Here is an 18,940-nt window from a genome sequence, read left to right as displayed (position 1 = left end):
CTGGGGCACTGTTTTAAAACCCACACACTGTTTCTCAAGCATTCAATCGCCGATAGGTAGTCTGATAAGTGGGACTGATTTGCATCGGGGAGGTCCAGTGGTGCTTTTCTTTTTTCTTTGAGGTTTTGTTTTAAGACAAGCCAAAATACGCTCAAGTGGTCACCGTGATGCTGTGATTCCCATGCCCTGTCACATTCCTTCGGAGAAGATCCCAGGCTTTTATCCCCCCCCCCTTCCAGTTCACCCATCCCTCCCTCTGACCACGTGCCATCCAGGATGTAGACAAATTAATTCCAAGTGACCTACGTATGTGGGAGTGGACTATTTGGAAGCAAACAAGGAGGGAGAGGGAGGACGTATCTCTTGCCTTCACATTTTCATTAGCTTGTTCCCTGGATACAGTTTATTTGTGGCAATAAAAATTAAAAAGCTACACATTGTGTGATTCTGGAACAGTCTTGCTGCATTTTGTGTTGGGGGGGAAATAGGGTCGGTCGTTTAACATATTTAAGGTAACACTGAACCGAAAGTCTCCTAGTAAGAATTTGGAGGTTAAAATCCTAGAACTGTAGAGTTGGAAGGAAAACCAAGAGTAATCTAGTCCTACCCTCTGCAATGCAGGATTGGCCAGGGCGGCAGTGAGGTTGGCTGAAAGTGGTTGAAGGGAGACCTCAGAGGCATATGGGAGAAAGTTACCCAAAGATTGGGGGTGGGTTACCCTGTCACAATGGCTTCCTTCCACCCCTTCATTTTTGAAAAAAATCAATAGTTGTTATTTTTTTTAAAAATGCTCTTCTGCTCTGCCACTGCCATATACAAAACCACAGAAAGCTATGCAAGGAAGAAGAAGATGGAGTCTGCTGTACTCAGGTAAATTTCCCACAGTCCTTGGGGGGAATTTTCACCTGCCCCCTAAGTGTAAGTATTTCTGCTTGCACAACAGAAATTTCCTCATTCTCCTCCACCTGGTGTACCTTCTACATATGTTCTGGAGGTTTTCCAAACCCTTTGGAGCAGCTTCCCAGAGGATATGGGGTGCTTGCAGTAGGAGGAGAGTGAGGAAAGTGCAAGGAGAGTGCAAGCACAAGTCCTTGACTCTGGCTACTCTGGCCTAGCTCTAAGATAAATAAGAGCAAAACTATAACCCTCTACAGGTTATGTATGAAGGTTAAATGACCACATGCGGGGGGGGGGCACGGAGAGGTGCTAATTCCACCCTGTCACCATTCCAGTTGCCCTCCACAAGTTTGAAGGGGAGGGGTCCTATACCTGTAGAGACTCCTTGTGCATTTTAAAACCTTTGCTTTTCCAGGTTTTTAAAATGTAGGGGGAGCCTCTAGAAGGATCCCTGCTTCAGAAGATCCTGGAGGGTTCACATAAAGTGATGAGAGGCACAGACAAGGTCAGAGCTGGCACACTAATCCTCACAGCCCCCTCATGTGTTGGCTTAGCACTAATACAGAATGTCTGAAGAGGGCTCAGGACCGTTGCCCGTGGGCCAGTGGCCTAGAGGAAAAGGGATCTGGTCCCAGTTCCCAGGCACTGCAGGCCTATTACATTGGCGCTACGGCGTTTGTGCCACATCTCACTATCGTAGCATCATAGGAACAGGTTATACAAATGTTTAAAAGTTAGTTTCTCATTGCAGGTGGACTAATAAAACCCCGCATCCATACAAGAGGAGGGGGAAAACACCATCTTTCCACACAATGAGATTTAGAGAAATTTAGGGGGAAATGCAATTTCAGAATCTTCTCAAAAAGTAATGAACCTGTGGTTGTTTGACGGCACAGTAAAGTCTTCCAGGTTATCTAGGTGTGTGACATCAAGCTATGTGTCCACAATGGAACTTCTGTTGGACACTGGAGCTGCCGAACAAAGCCTTGAAGCCATGGAGAAGTGTACTGCAGTACTTCCTGGTGTCTATGAATGGGTCTACACTTTGAAAACCAATGGGTTCCTCGGGAAAGTACAAATCCTGCAGACTTTGCTGTATCCCTAAGTAACTCCTACGGCTCATTGATTAATATTTTGGAGGTCCTGCCCTAGATAAATGAGATTGCCTTTAGGTTTTGACCCTGGCAAAGGGTAATGATTATTTTGATCGCACGCACACTTCAATCCTGCGTCTCAAAATAAAATAAAATTACATTAAAGCTTTTTAATATCTGCAGAGCAGTAGCGAGTGTGCCAGGATTGGAGTGCTAAGGTGCTCATTTAGGTCTCGTACATCAGGCTCGGTGCTCGAATGAATCTGCACATTCTAGATATACTTAATTAAAAAAAACCACAACAGTGCAAAAAGTCACTCCAGGAGTCCACAAAAGCTCAATAATGCACCTCGTTCATTTATTGAATTTTGCACTTACAACTTCTAAACACATCCCACATCCTGAGAAGTTCCAAAGTGATGGTAGTACACTTGCTATACAATGGGATATATATTTCGTTTATGTTCACTGTCCAAGCCACACATTAAGCAAGACCACATTTTACCTCTTGTCTTTCCCCTCAACCGTAGTTTGGGATTCCCCTCCTCCCAAAGGTTTTAGCTCAGCACTGAATTTTGCACTTTTCAGGTCTGCCTATTAAAGGCAATAACGACCCGTATATATTTAGTTTTTCAAAGGAAATTAGGGTAACCTGATTTTTATTATTCCCCTAAGTCCTACAATCTCCAGAGTAATAACTTTTCCTGTTCTCTAATTTACTTTTACATTGCTGGAAACATTTACCATTTAGCTCAGAATCTCCCATGACCAATTGGGGCCTGGTGTTTGCTAGGTTCTGTGGAATGTAAGACCTTCTTTGCACAAGTTTACAAGAAACATAAAGGAGCTAATCTCTTTGTAAATTATGTGAACTGGAGTAAGTTCAATGCTTCATTCCCCCAGGTACCCAGTGACCACTCTTTGTCCCTGTTATTTAATCTGACAGTTAACCTTTCAAGGGCTGGTAGTCATTTTAGATTAACCTTTGTTTCTTAAAAAAAAATTAGCAGGCAATTTCCTTCTGGTTAATTTTTTGTTAATTGCTAATTTTTCCATAAGCATCTGATGGTCACCTCAATTCCTAAACTTCCATGCACTGTGATGTGCTATAGTTTTTGCTAATCTTATTGTTCTTGCTTGGTAAGAACTAGGGAGAAAATGTTTTTTAATGATATACATGTATTTATGGCATAATTTCCATTTATGATAAAAATTAATCCAGAAACCATTTCATATGCTAGAGATAGCACGTTAGACACAAAAATGAGTTTTTATAACAGATAGCCATCTCAAGAACACCAGAATCTTAGTAATTTATCAGTTTTCCTTTTAATTAAAACTCAAGTATAGTTTATGCACTGTTTGATTCAATGTCAACATATGGGATGCTTGCAAAGGGGGGGGGGGTCTGGCTTTCTGCTATATTTGCTGCAGTTTTCAGGACGACCAAGTTTGATGGAGTTTTCTAAATTACACTGCTGTTGCCTTAACATTCTCCACTTAAAGCTCTTCCTTGTTATTTATATTTTATTAAAGCTTTTGACAGAGGTTAAACTTTTTTTTTTGCATGAAGTACAGAAATGAGAAACATTTGAATCATGCTCTTTGGTACCTGCTTCCTGCCTCCTCCACAGACCTTCTTTCTCTTTACCTGCTTTTATGGCATTCAGTTTCTTCAGTGAAATAAATGAATGAAAATAAGGACAAAGAGTGTGTACTTGCACACACAGAGAGATTACAGAGTGGGATGGGGGCATATTCACATACACATCTAGTTTGATTCATTCAAGGTCTGTAAAGGGACACATAGCGAAGTAGTTGACTTCAGCCCAAAGTAGACATCACACAAAAATGAGTGCCTCATGGATAGGGTGTCTATTACCCTGGGTATGTTGTTGGACTTCAGCTGCCAACAGCCCCAGTCTGTATGGCCAATGGAATGGTTGGAGTTGTAGTCTGGCAATATCTGGAGGGGATCATAAGACCCGCCCCCTCCTTGATTTACAACAACATGAGAGTGGCCACCAATAATTAAACCCAAATCCTTCAGTGTTTAAAGCTTCCTTACTACAGTGGTAACTTGGTTTATGAACTTAATCCGTTCCGGAAGTCCGTTCTCAAACCGAAACCGTTCTTAAACCAAGGCACGCTTTCCCTAACGGGGCCTCCCGCCGCCGGTGCCCTTCCAATGTTCGGATTTCGTTCTTAGACTGAGGTAAAGTTCTCAAACCAGGACACTATTTCCAGTTTTGCAGAGTTTATAAACTGAATCGTTCTTAAACTGGACTGCTCTTAAACCAGGTACCACTGTACTTCCCTTCCCTTTTTTATCCTTTGTTGCCTTTACTGAATAAGCATGCATAGGGCCAGACACTTTATTTTTCAATAGACAAATCTGAGGTATAGGGAGGGGTGGTGACATCTGTCAAGGAAGAATAAGCAACACACACACACAATTTTAATTTGGTAAATATTAATGCCTTCAAGACAACAGAGTGGTGTCTACGGATTAGAAATTTAAACAATTAAAATTGTCCTCCAGTACTAGGTTTTTTGGGGGGGTTCTTTTTTAACCAACATCTTCATACATCCCTATTAAGCGCATAATGTCAAGGCCCTGTGAAAAGAGCGGGATTTGACTGAAAATTACACTTCTGTTCCTTCACGTCAGCTCTACCTCTTGCTCAAGCAATTCCTGCTACACCTCCATCTTGTCACTTTTGGTTTATACTGGTAATCTGCATCAGCCAATTATACGCAGCTTAACAATTACTCTTACAAAATGCTTAATGTCTGATATCCAGGACATAAGGTTACGTTAATATAATCTAACACATATTGAGGAAGCCTACCACACACAGATCTTGCCAATTAGTGCACAATTTTAACAAATCAACATTCATGCAATTAATAGAACACTTCATATTCCCTCTAATTTTGAGCTCTGCATGGGAATATGTTATCAGGAAGGAATGCAGAATCATTTATTTATACCTGATATGTGTTCTACATGTACTGTGGAGTTGTTAAGAATTAGACTAGAAGTGCAGAAAGCACAGTTTTGTTGAGCCAACACTTAATAACCAACATGCCATTGTCAAGGCGAATTCACACTTGGAATTTCTATAATGGCCACCATATGATGAAATATAGCCAAACTTGTCACGTGGGCAGTGCTTTGTTTGGTAAAAAAACATATGCCAATACTCATATATTGATAATAGTGCTGTGGGTTCCAGCACAAAATGGCTGCCATGGGCAGCAAAAGGAAGTGCTGTTATTCTATACTGGTGAGTACTGTCTCAAAAAAATATCTGCACATAGGTTTTACTTTAAAGTATTAGGCAATTTACTGAAGTGTAATTGAAATTGTTCATGACAATTCATCATGTGGTGTGATGACTGACTCTAAAAATTTCACACAATCATGGTATCAAGTGATAACTGCACATATATGGATATGTTTTTTGTGAACTTGAGTCTATACATTCAGAAAACTTAGGAATCATTTATTTTATTAAAAATATTTGTATATAGCTTTTCTACTTTGAAAATATCCAAAGTCACATGGTTCTGCTGTGAATGCACCACCTCAAATTGCAGGGGAGATATGGCCAAATGCTTTTTGCATATCACAAACTCCCTGCCCATGGAAAGTTAGCATATCGGCGAGGAGGGGTACAGTCAAACCTCGGCTCCTGAACGCCTCCGTTGCCATACGTTTCGGCTCCCGAATGCCGAAAACCCAGAAGTGTTCCGGCTTTTGAATGTTTTTCAGAAGTTGAACGTCCGGCGTGGCTACCACTTTAGTGCAGGAAGCTCCTGCAGCCAATCGGAAGTCACGCCTCGGTTGTCTAATGTTTCGGAAGTCGAATGGACTTCCAGAAGGGATTAAGTTCGACAACCAAGGTTTGACTGTTTCTGTGCTTTTAATGTGGCGAAGCATTCAAATACTTGCAACCCTGCGCTATTGTCAGGTACAGTTCCAGAAGGACCACAGGTACACTTCTTCAGGACATGAACTGGCTCTTTGCTTGTGAACACAGCCTAACTAATAACTGCAGTTGTATATTAATAGTTTTTCATTTTCCATCCAAGGGATGGCATCGGGGGTCAGCCTCCTTGCCCTGCTGCCAGTTCATTTGTCACTTGTAAGCAATTGAAATGAGCAGAACCTTCACTCCCCTTGCTCTCTCCCATCTGGAGTGCTGTGTGGATTGGGAGATGGAGCTAAAGGACAGCAGCAACAGCGAGGAGGAGGTGGTCCATCATGCTCAAAGGCTCCTCATAACTTGGCACCACCATCATTATTTTTGTTCGCATGCATATATTTAAAAGATCTGCCACCTTACATGGCAATGCCCTTTCAAGGTGGTATACTGAAATAAAAGTATAATTCAATAATGTCACATCCAAACACCAGTCTCAATGCCAGCCAACAGGCAATAACAACAGATTAATCAACTTCATTTTATGCCTCTTTTTAGACTTGGATGTAAGTACATTGCCACAAATGAAACAACCAGCAGATTAAAAAATCTAAAGATTATATATCCAGCTAAAACAGATAGCCTTCAATGCCTTTTTGAAGACTAGCACTGATGTGACCAGCCACATAGTCCTTGGGAGGGGGTTCCATTAAAATAGGTACCACAACTAGAAAGGACTTGTCTCTATTGTTTACCAGTCCTTCTGCTCTTAACAGCAGGACAATATGCATGGACACATGGATGAAGGTGATCCATAAGAATCCATAAGAGCTCTGTTGGATCAGGTCAAAGGCCCATCCAGCCTAGCATCCTGCTTTCAATTATCCAACCAGATGCATATGGGAAGCCTTCAAGCAAGACCCGAGTGCAACAAAACTTGCTCTTCTTGTGACTCCCATGAGTTGTTATACAGCAGCCTCTGACAGTACAGGCAGAAGAAAAAACTTTAAAGGTAGGCTTGCATATGTCAAGGGAAATCCTGACATGTCCTGGTTTTGGGGTGTTTTTGCAAACCGGCAAAATGTCAGGGAAAAACCGGAGATAACACAATGGAAAAAGAACAACAACAGAAACAACAACAACAAAAAGCTCAACAATTTTCATGGTTTGCTACTCTTTGAATGGGGCCTGAGAACATACTGGTAACCAGTGCAACTGCTACAGTATCCCAATATGATCCTACCATCTGTCCCCAAAAGAGCAATCAAGTGGCCATATTTATGTACCAGTTGAAGTTTCTGAATCATCTTCAAAGGCAATTTCACATGGAGTACACTACTCTAGTCTGGATATGAATGTTTGCATGATTGAGGCGACATACGTGTGTGTGTGTGTGTGTGTGAGAGAGAGAGAGAGAGAGAATATAAGAAACATTCTAATGCCTTCATCTCATTAATTTCACCACAACAGAATGGGATTGACAAACAGAAGTGGTGGGAAAGCTTTTTCAGGAACAGGGGATGAGCATGGCAGAAGACCCAGAGATGCAAGCAAAAGAATGGAGCAAGAGAAGAGAGCATTGGTGCCTGAACCAATTTCACCACATGCTTTCCCTTCCTTCTTCTTGTGATAGGCTAGCCTCATCCATAGGCTCACCATATATCTCTTCAGTGAGATTGTTAAAGAGCTGTTTTATGCCTCAGCCTCCCCTGCCGCCACTGCCAATAGTAGAAACCGATGAAGCTGCGAGGACTGCAGATGTAGACGGTAAATCATTTTGAATTTTCCTCTTTCAGGATGAACTCCTGAGAGAATTCAGGCTTAGCACACTACTGACATGTTATTTATGTGTTGCTTACAGAACGGGAGTATAGTGAAGATTTCCTGTGTATAAACTGTATGCATTAAACATGTCAAAAATGCAGTTGCAATTTATTTTCCCATCACCGTCTCACTGGAAGAATGTTGACATTCGCAACACTATGGCTTTTAGTTCTCAAAGACACGTGAGCCTCGGTCTCCTGCAGAGGAAGCAAAGGTATTGTATTTGCTGTGCATTCACATCTTCCATATACCTTTTCTAGCTACCCCTGACCTCAATAATTTTTTGTAATGGTGTTTGTCATGGAAAGTTTAATAAGAGTTGGATGACAGTTTCATTTAGAAGTTGTCTAGAAGTTTACGCAGACTTGAGTTTTAATTAGCCATGTGTCCATGGTGACATCACTCCACACTGTATGACACGTGTTCAAATGCTAAGTCTTAATTAGACCACCCTGTTCCCTACTATCATTTATCATGAGAGCAGCCATAATCCAACAGGCCAGTTTGCTTTATGTTTCTCTAGGGCAAAAAAGTGATCACTGTCCAATAATGTGTAACTTGATTGTGTCTGTCAATAAACTCTAAAATAATAATAATAATAATAATAATAATAATAATAATAATAATTACTGTACTACTACTTCTGGGGATTTCTTGTCTAGGATATACAGATACAGAGATTGCTGGCCACATTTTAAATGGATGTTTCCTACTTTATATACCATTTCAATCACACACACAAGCCTTTTCAATATACGTGTGTGTGTGTGTGTGTGTGTGTGTAGACAAAACTTATACTTTTCAACACTTGCCAAAGTACTCTGACAAAGTATCCTTAGTCTAGTCCTCCCAAGTGTTACTAAACAATGCTTTCCCCTACAAGTGAATTCTATAGTACATTCCTGTGCATGTTTACTTGGAAATTAAATCCCCTCAAATCAAATCTCTCCTCAAAATTGACTCTTTCAATTATGAGCTCTGAGTTCCTATATCTCTCTGAAACCATGCCCTAAGTATGTATTGCTTAAACAAAAAGTATGCATTTCCTTTCCCTGTTTTCTCCTGCCTCTACTTTACTCTCCTTCTAACCCCTCAATGTTAAAATGTAGATTGCAAGCTCCTCAGGACAGAAACCTGCCCTCTTACAGTTTGCATAGCACTATGCCAATTGATGGTGCTGAATACATAGACTAGGTAAAAAAGGGTAAAGGACCCCTGGACAGTTAAGTCCAGTCAAAGGCGACTCTGGGGTTGCGGCGCTCATCTCGCTTCAGGCGTTTGTCCACAGACAGCTTTCCGAGTCATGTGGCCAGCATGACTAAATCACTTCTGACATGACGGAACACTGTGACAGAAACCAGAGAGCATAGAAACACCACTTATCTTCCCGCCACAGCGATACCTATTTATCTACTTGCACTGGCGTGCTTTCAAACTGCTAGGTTGGCAGAAGCTGGGACAGAGTAATGGGGATTACCATCACGGGGATTCAAACCGCCGACCTTCCGATTGGCAAGCCCAAGAGGCTCAGTGGTTTAGACCACAGCGCCACCCTTAATACATAGACTGGGAGCCTCCTGGCAGGAGCATCCACTGGGGGGAAGTTCCGTTGATACAATGCTGCTGCCAGTGGAAGGATGTGACTCTTCCCTCTTCAGCCCTTGCCTGACCCCCAATCTTCTCTGAAGGGGGGAACCCACTAGAGAAGCATAAGAGGGGATGTGGGGCAATTGGCAAACATTGACTTCCTTCTGCCAGAGGGATTCTGCAATAAATCCCAGTTCCATCCACAAACAGGAGGAGCCCTTCCACTTGAAATAACCTAGTAGGCTCCAAGCCATAATTAACAATAACAATAATTGGAAGAAGCTTCTACTGAGTTAAATGAGATTTACTCCCAAATAACTGCCCATAGGGTTGCAGCCTTAATTGCAACTAATCTGCAAGTAAAAGAGGTATTGCTAATGTTCATAAAAATGGAGGAAGTGGAAAAACAGAATTTCCATTAGCCAAGCAGCTGTTGTATGAAATTCCTACTTGCCTCCCTGCTATCTGACACCAAATATTGGTGGGAGTTTAGGAAACACCATTATTTATTGGACCTTCTGACCATCTTGATGCTTTGGATGTCCTATGGGTGATTAAGATATATGAGGTTGTACGATAGGTGATTTCACTTTTGCTGATAGCATTTGTCAATATGTATTTTTCTTACCTACCCTCCTCCCAACCCCTCAAGGATTTACTGTGCAAAGATCCAGAGGGAAGTTGGATTCATATAACTCTGTAGTTGGGGAATTCTCTAAGATGTGTAACCATGGCACCCTTGTCATTGGCAATCAAGTAGTCTTGGTTTTTAAAAAGTACAGTAATTAGCCTTTGGAAAAAACACACACCCATAAAGCTAATTAAAAATGACAACTTGGTCATCTCACCAGTCAGTAGTGGCTCTAACCACAGTACAGTAATGCAATAAATAAAAGGAAACAACAGCAGAGGAATACTATAACTTGTAAAAGTTTTTTTTAAAAAAAGCTTAATAATCTAAAGCATCACTATGTATATATTTCCAATATTAAAACAAGTAATTTGGGGGGGCGGAGATTATAGAAAATGGGCACAACACAATATAGCAATATCTGGGCTCCCAGCAACATGATGAACAAATCTGAGCTCTCATTAAATGTTTATTTCACTCTATAGAGATGCACAGGCTTCTCCATGTAGTTCTCCTTTCAGATCAGGCCCTGTACACATAAAAGGGTGCTAAACAAAGTACAGTATCTCTTCATGCTTGTACTGCATATGCCTCACCCATAAGCAAGGCTCGGTCAACACCATTTACCGTTGGGTGAAATAGTGAGTCTGCATACCTGACTTCCTTGCTTCCAAAAGACAATCAACACTACCTCCTCTGTTCAGCATTTGGATGGCCCTGAGCCCCAAGTCGTCTGTTATCCCTCCCCACCCAATGGCTTCATGTAGATTCTCAATAGCATTGAGGACAAGGTAGAACCTTTCAGGAACCCACATCACAATTGGCAAAGGACTGAGCAGAAGTCATCCAATGCCAATGTCTGGAAACAGTTGGGCAGGTAGGAGTGGAACCACAATAACAAACTCTATGTCTCCAATTCCCAACCCAAAGAGTTGCTGCAGGGAGGTATCATGGTTAATAGTATTAAAAGCCACTGAGAGATCCAGGAGAATCAAGAGGGTCCCAATCCTCCTGTTTCTTTCCTAGTTGTCTCTGTGCCAAACCCAGGCTTCAATAACCTATTTTATCAAAGCACACCTGAGGATGAATGGCCACCATCCTCTGAAGCACCCGGCCTCAAATGGGGGACAATAGTGATTGGGTGGTTATTCTAACACACCTCAGGGTCCAAAGCGGTGCTCTTGAATATGTGGTGTACCCTCATAATTGCGACCACCACAGCTAGGTTTTAAAAGGCAGGATGGGCAAGGGTCGAGAGAGCAAGTTGTAGGTTGCACTCCTTCTAGTCTAATGCCTTATCCCTTCCAAACAACATGGTACTCTGGGTGCCTCTTCAGAAACTGCTAACTGCTGTAAAGGCTGAAGTGAAAATGAGTGGCTTTATCCTCCTTGAAAGCTTGTCCCAGCAGCTAGGGAGCTCTGGTGTTCTACACTGTGAACCAGGGCTCACTAATCCCTTAACCACTCTAGAAAGCTCTGCCCAACAGCTACAAGAGGTCATGATGATGGTAATGAAGGCAGCTCTCTTCACCACCACAACTGTCATACAGTAGCCACCATAGCTACTGTATGTTTTCTAAACTTGCATTTGGTTGGCTTCCATTCAAGATTTTTGCCAGTTGCACTCAAGCCATCATCTGAATTGTTTCATCACCTGAAGCTCCCCAGAAAAGCAAGGTGCACTCTGGGTTCCACATTGCCAGAGTGAGGATTTAGGAGCAATCGTGTCAATGCTCCTCTTCATCTCACCTTTCCATTGTGATACCACAGTCACAGCAGGAGTGCCAGATATCTGCAAATCAATATCCATGAGTGGGGGCCTAAGCATAAGTTTAGATTTACAAGCATATAAGCTGCAAACATTTCCCTTAGTTGATCCAATATCAGTGCAGGTGTGCAATAATTTTATAGAAATACTTGTGTGAGGATGAAACTTCTAGACTGGCTACTTAGTCACAAATAGCTCAACCAGACTGGACAGGCCAAAAGCTGGTTTAGACTAGAGCTCATGGGAGGCTTCAGGTTTCCGGCCTCTTGCTTATAAACCTCAGAGGGATTTATGGAAAGGAGGAAGGTGGCAAGAGAGAAACTTGAGGAAGGCAGACGTTCTCTCTTAAAGGGAACTGGTGGGGGGAAAGTAGGTGTGGTCAGGCTGACAGGAAGATGGAGAAGGTTGTGCAGCTGGTACTCCTGAAAGAAGCAAGGAGCTGGGACCTCCAAAACTGTGACAGTGGGTAAAATAAAATGGTTTTTAAAAAAGTAATTGAGGAAGCACTGGCCTTTCCATAAATCTACTTGAAGCGGAAGGACAGGTTGTTGGGCCTGAGTATCTTGCGCATTGTAATTAACAGTGCATCAGGGAAGAAGAAAGGTAGAAATCTTGCTTCCCTTTCCTTGCTCGCCTGCTTTCCCTCAGCAAAAATTAAACTTTTACAGGGATGAGGTAGTGATATGCTGCACCTGCAGAAATGTCCATCTGCATAAACTTTTAACCCAGTATTTATTTAACCCAATATTTTCTGACAAACCTACGGGGTCAAGTTGGAGTCGAGTAACCAAACTTCAGAACAGGATTTAAACAAAGCAAGGTCTGTCCTATTAATTGGCACCACAATTTGTGGTTTTTTTTATAAAGTTAATTGATGTGAAGTTTCATGCTGATGTGAAGTTGGTATAGACACCTTATCAAATATGTTCCAACTATAGTTTAGAACCCACACCATGGCTTCATCTTCTAAACATATAACAGGCAACCTGCTTTGCACTGCACCATCTTGGTTTCATGGAGACGCATGGGGGTTCCCGCCAGACCCTGCCATTTGAATGGGCCAATCTGCGGCGGCCTGGGGGCATGGTCTGGTGAACAGGTCTGAGGGGAGTAGTCTTCACTCAAGTCCACCTGCCTCCTAGACAGCCTGGCTGACCCTGCACTCCACAGCCCAGTCGGCCAGGAGTGACAGCCACCCACCCTTCCCCACCCTTTAGCTGCTGTTGCCTTGTGCCTAACCAAATTTTTCTTTTCAGCTAGGAGGGCTTTGCTGTGGTCTTTGGACAGTTGCCGTATTCAGGAACCAGGAAATAATTTCCCCTGAACTACAGGATTCACCTTTCCCATAGCACTAGTCACAACTTTTGCAGTTTAGGTCTTCGGCGGAATCCTATAGTCTTTCATCTGATCAGGGTGCAGTGAAGTGGTGACTCACCCATCTCCACTTTCTCTGCAGCAGCGATAACAGGCTCCCCCATTAGAAGGGTCTGGAGGGAAGTCTCTTTCCAAAAGAGCCAGTAGTGGGCCATAGAGCTTCCCTCAGTGTTTGGGGACCATCCACATAAACCTGTGTTTTGTGATGGATCCACCCCGAATAGACCCTGTCATGTTCCAGCCCCCCAGGCAGGGGGGTACTGAGAGGGATATATGCCCAATGTCTATGCCAAGGCCTCCTACATATGAAATCAATAAAGTTGTGGCCAAATTGAATCCTAGACCGCTGCCATGTCCAGTTATTTCACCTGCTTGGGTTCAGCGCGCCGGGGTAGAGGGCTCTGTGGCTGGGCATGCAATTGTTTTTCAAGCAGCCCAAATGTAAAAAGCCTATTCTTTTGCACTGAGAGAGCAAAAAACAACCCGCTGGCCACCATTTTCCATCCAAAAGTTGATGAAACCTATAGTACATCAAGCTGAAGCCTTCTGAGAAACAAATGGCACCTAGCCATGCTCTATCCTGCACACATGTGCAAGATAAGTACCCCCCTCAAGTGTTTTGGCTATTTCTCTTCCACATAAACCCTTCCATTAGCTGAAATAGTCATCCTCATTTTGCCATTTCACTTTGCCACCTCCAAGTTGGGCAGCAAAAGAGGAAGGCTCGCTTGGATCCAGTCCTTTCCTGATGCTTCTCATTGCAGAGAGAGACAGGTTGTGGTAGGCCAGTTGTCTTAAAGGGAAGCGTATCCATCTTAAACTGTTCCTCTTGCTCCTGACAGACTTCTGAAGAACCCCAGGTTCCTCGAACAACAGTTTGAAAACAGAGACCTAAACAGTGCCTCCCCCTTCATGGATCACTGCCTTGCTGTGGTGAAGGGGCTTGAATAACTCAGAGAAGCTATGAGCTATGCCGTGCAGGGCCACCCAAGATGGACAGGTCATAGTGGAGAGTTTTGACCAAACGTGATCCACCTGGAGCAGGAACCGGCAAGCCACTCCGGTATCCCTGCCAAGAAAACTCCATGGACAAAGACAACAGGCTTATAAAAGTTATGACGCTGGAAGATGAGCCCCTCAGGTCGGAAGGCGTCCAACATGCTACTGAGGAAGAGCGGAGGACAAGTACAAGTAGATTCAGAGCTGATGAAGCGGCTGGGCCAAAGCCGAAAGGACGCTCAGTTGCGGATATGCCTGGAAGCGAAAGGAAAGTCCAATGCTGTAAAGAAAAATATTGCATAGGAACCTGGAATGTAAGAACCATGAACCTGGGTAAGTTGGATGTGGTCAAAAGTGAGATGGCAAGAATAAATATTGACATCCTGGGCATCAGTGAACTAAAATGGACGGGAATGGGCGAATTCAGTTCGGATGACTATCACATCTACTACTGTGGGCAAGAATCCCGTAAAAGAAATGGAGTGGCCCTCATAGTCAACAAAAGAGTGGCAAAAGCTGTACTGGGATGCAATCTTAAAAATGATAGAATGATCTCGATACGAATCCAAGGCAGACCTTTTAACATCACAGTAATCCAAGTTTATGCACCAATTACTGGTGCTAAAGAAACTGAAATTGACCAATTCTGTGATGACTTACAACACCTTATAGAAATGACACCAAAGAAGGATGTTCTTCTTATTATAGGGGATTGGAATGCCAAAGTAGGGAGTCAAGAGATAAAAGGAACAACTGGCAAGTTTGGCCTTGGAGTTCAAAACGAAGCAGGGCAAAGGCTAATAGAGTTCTGCCAAGAGAACAAGCTGGTCATCACAAACACTCTTTTCCAACAACACAAGAGACGACTCTACACATGGACATCACCAGATGGGCAGCATCGAAATCAGATTGATTATATTCTCTGCAGCCAAAGATGGAGAAGCTCTATACAATCAGCAAAAACAAGACCTGGAGCTGACTGTGGATCAGATCATCAGCTTCTTATAGCAAAATTCAAGCTTAAACTGAAGAAAGTAGGAAAAACCACTGGGCCGGTAAGATACAATCTAAGTCAAATCCCTTATGAATACACAGTGGAAGTGAGGAACAGGTTTAAGGATTTAGATTTGGTGGACAGAGTGCCTGAAGAACTATGGATGGAGGCTCGTAACATTATACAGGAGGCAGCAACTAAAACCATCCCAATGAAAAGGAAATGCAAGAAAGCAAAGTGGCTGTCCAACGAGGCCTTACAAATAGCGGGGGAGAGAAGGCAAGCAAAATGCGAGGGAGATAGTGAAAGATACAAAAAATTGAATGCAGATTTCCAAAAAAAATAGCAAGGAGAGACAAGAAGGCCTTCTTAAACGAGCAATGCAAAGAAATAGAAGAAAACAATAGAATGGGAAAAACCAGAGATCTGTTCAAGAAAATTGGAGATATGAAAGGAACATTTCGTACAAAGATTTCCATAATAAAAGACAAAAGGGGAAAGGACCTAACAGAAACAGAAGACATCAAGAAGAGGTGGCAAGAATACACAGAGGAACTATACCAGAAAGAAATGGATGTCTCGTATACCCCAGGTAGTGTGGTTGCTGACCTTGAGCCAGACATCCTGGAGAGTGAAGTCAAATGGGCCTTAGAAAGCACTGCTAATAACAAGGCCAGTGGAAGTGATGGTATTCCAGCTGAACTATTTAAAATTTTAAAAGATGATGCTGTTAAAGTGCTACACTCAATATGCCAGCAAATTTGGAAAACTCAGCAGTGGCCAGAGGATTGGAGAAGATCAGTCTACATCCCAATCCCAAAGAAGGGAAGTGCCAAAGAATGTTCCAGCTACCGCACAATTGCACTCATTTCACACGCTAGCAAGGTTATGCTTAAAATTCTACAAGGCAAGCTTAAGCAGTATGTGGACCAAGAACTCCCAGAAGTGCAAGCTGGATTTCGAAGCGGCAGAGGAACCAGAGACCAAATTGCAAACATGCGCTGGATTATGGAGAAAGCTAGAGAGTTCCAGAAAGACATCTACTTCTGCTTCATTGACTATGCAAAAGCCTTTGACTGTGTCGACCACAGCAAACTATGGCAAGTCCTTAAAGAAATGGGAGTGCCTGATCACCTCATATGTCTCCTGAGAAATCTCTATGTGGGACAAGAAGCTACAGTTAGAACTGGATATGGAACAACTGATTGGTTCAAAATTGGGAAAGGAGTACGGCAAGGCTGTATATTGTCTCCCTGCTTATTTAACTTATATGCAGAATTCATCATGCGAAAGGCTGGGCTGGATGAATCCCAAGTCGGAATTAAGATTGCCTGAAGAAATATCAACAACCTCAGATATGCAGATGACACAACCTTGATGGCAGAAAGTGAGGAGAAATTAAAGAACCTTTTAATGAGGGTGAAAGAGGAGAGCGCAAAATATGGTCTGAAGCTCAACATCAAAAAAACGAAGATCATGGCCACTGGGCCCATCACCTCCTGGCAAATAGAAGGGGAAGAAATGGAGACAGTGAGAGATTTTACTTTCTTGGGCTCCATGATCACTGCAGATGGTGACAGCAGTCACGAAATTAAAAGACGCCTGCTCCTTGGGAGAAAGGCGATGGCAAACCTAGACAACATCTTAAAAAGCAGAGACATCACCTTGCCAACAAAGGTCCGTATAGTAAAAGCCATGGTTTTCCCAGTAGTGATGTATGGAAGTGAGAGCTGGATCATAAAGAAGGCTGATCGCCGAAGAATTGATGCTTTTGAACTGTGGTGCTGGAGGAGACTCTTGAGAGTCCCATGGACTGCAAGAAGATCAAACGTATCCATTCTTAAGGAAATCAGCCCTGAGTGCTCACTGGAAGGACAGATCGTGAAGCTGAGGCTCCAATACTTTGGCCACCTCATGAGAAGAGAAGACTACCTGGGAAAGACCCTGATGTTGGGAAAGATTGAGGGCACAAGAAGAAGGGGACGACAGAGGACAAGATGGTTAGACAGCGTTCTTGAAGCTACAAACATGAGTCTGACCAAACTGCGGGAGGCAGTGGAAGATCGGAGCGCCGGCGTGCTCTGGTCCATGGAGTCACAAAGAGTCGGACACGACTAAACGACTAAACAACAACAAACAGTTCAGATAACACACCAAACAAGGAATCGCCATTCCTTTTCAGCAGCCATTTGGGGCCAAAATAGTTCAGTCAAACCATTTGAACCTAACCCTAGGGGTGCTACAGACTACTGTAGAGAATGTGGGTGGGTATTCTAGAGTGCTCTCTCAGCTACCTCACCACTACAGGGATAATCAGTAGACCTCATCAGCACTCTTAATGAACTATGTACAGTATATGAGAGCTTCCCAGAATTCTCTGCAACTTATAGGGAAGTCTCAGTGGAAAAGTCAATATGGATTCCCAGGAGGGAAGTTTGAAAGTTTGAAAATAACTTTCCCTAACATTAAGTGGAACAAAGAAAGTGAGCAGAAATATCAGGCCATTCTAAGACAGGAATTGCATTAACTATCATGACAAAGAGCAAACAAGGCAGCTGGCATGTCTCCTCCCTTGTGCTGGAATCGGAAACAAGCTTACCTCCCTTCCATTCTCTGCCTGATGCCTTTCCAATATTTATGCATAAAGAAAATAAAAATACTTGTGCAAGTGAGCTGGTTCATAATGCAGGGATAATTGAACAGGGAGGAATCTGCTAATTCCAGATGGACTGGGTCCATTCCCATGACACTTATTTCTTTTACCAAATGTTTTAAAAAGCAAACATGTGACCTAGAAGACTTCGTAAGAGTGACACCCACATAAAAGTTCTTTAAACATCACATCTTTTTTTCCCCCTTGCCGAACCATATTTGTTTAGAAAAGAAAATATTAACCGCTTCAGTATGGTATATGCAGAGCAAAATTCAAGGAATTGCTCATTAGAGAATCAAAGAATTCAGCTGGGATTTGACAAGACTAACGCTCCGAGATTTACACATACTGTATATGGCTTTGCTCCACATATCAATAGCCTTATCGGGACAGATTAATGCTTATCTAGCTCAATGACTCAACGGGCAATGAAAACAAAAGTTTGAATTACATCCTCTTAAATCTGGCAAAATAGGAGTCAGGGTGCATTCAGTGAAATGCCAGTTTCTGAAGCATCTATCTAGTTTTGGCTAGATTTAAACACCTGGTGTTATGTCTCTCACTTCAACTGCTGCAGAGTTCAACAAGACAGTTCAGATTTGCATTCCTCCACATTTATATCTCCAGAGTTCAATGAAAATTTACATATCAGTTTTGCCTCGTCTCTTACAAAAACCTTAAATCCAGCTGATGCTTTGCAGGTCAAAACAGTGCAATATAAATATATATCAGCTTGAGTGACTTTGGTAGTGATCCAAAGAACAATTGAAGAAACACTGCATGTCCAAGTGTATGTGTGAGCGTATTAAAGCTTTCCGTTTGGTTATAAATAAGCATGTGGGTTAACTGATCAGGCTTGTACCCACTGGCCTTTTTGACCTTCACACCTTCAAGTATTCCATTTGAACATGTGTTTCCCTTACATATGATTCAGGACCCTGGAAAGGAGGAGGTACCCAGAGTCTACAAAGGTGTGGATGTACATACATAGACAATGGAGGACAAATTGAACACAATGGAAACAATCTGGACTCCTATGGGAACCCAGTAGACAAGTGTCATAAACAAGTGCCTCTCAGCATCACCTCTTGGAATCCACCCCTCACATTACCAAGTCCTCACATTACCAAGTCCACCCATAACACCACATTACCAAGTCCTATCCTGGAAGCTAGTTCCAAATGATGCCA

The 18,940-nt window shown here is 42.7% G+C and overlaps 1 long non-coding RNA gene across 1 annotated transcript in view; it reads left to right on the top strand.

Moving 5' to 3' along the window:
- The window catches only part of LOC308486252, a 29,465-nt gene extending 21,614 nt beyond the window's left edge, over positions 1-7,851 (top strand). Inside the window, exons 3-4 of the long non-coding RNA XR_013991005.1 lie at positions 6,697-6,932; positions 7,554-7,851. This is a non-coding gene — a long non-coding RNA (uncharacterized lncRNA). The remainder of the gene's footprint in view (positions 1-6,696; positions 6,933-7,553) is intronic.
- Positions 7,852-18,940: the final 11,089 nt, after the last annotated feature.

Source organism: Podarcis pityusensis (assembly GCF_964106645.2).
Source record: "Podarcis pityusensis genome assembly, chromosome: 1".
Classification (NCBI taxonomy): domain Eukaryota; kingdom Metazoa; phylum Chordata; class Lepidosauria; order Squamata; family Lacertidae; genus Podarcis; species Podarcis pityusensis.
Note: the sequence above shows the minus strand (reverse complement) of the source record. Positions and strands in the feature narration are given on the sequence as shown.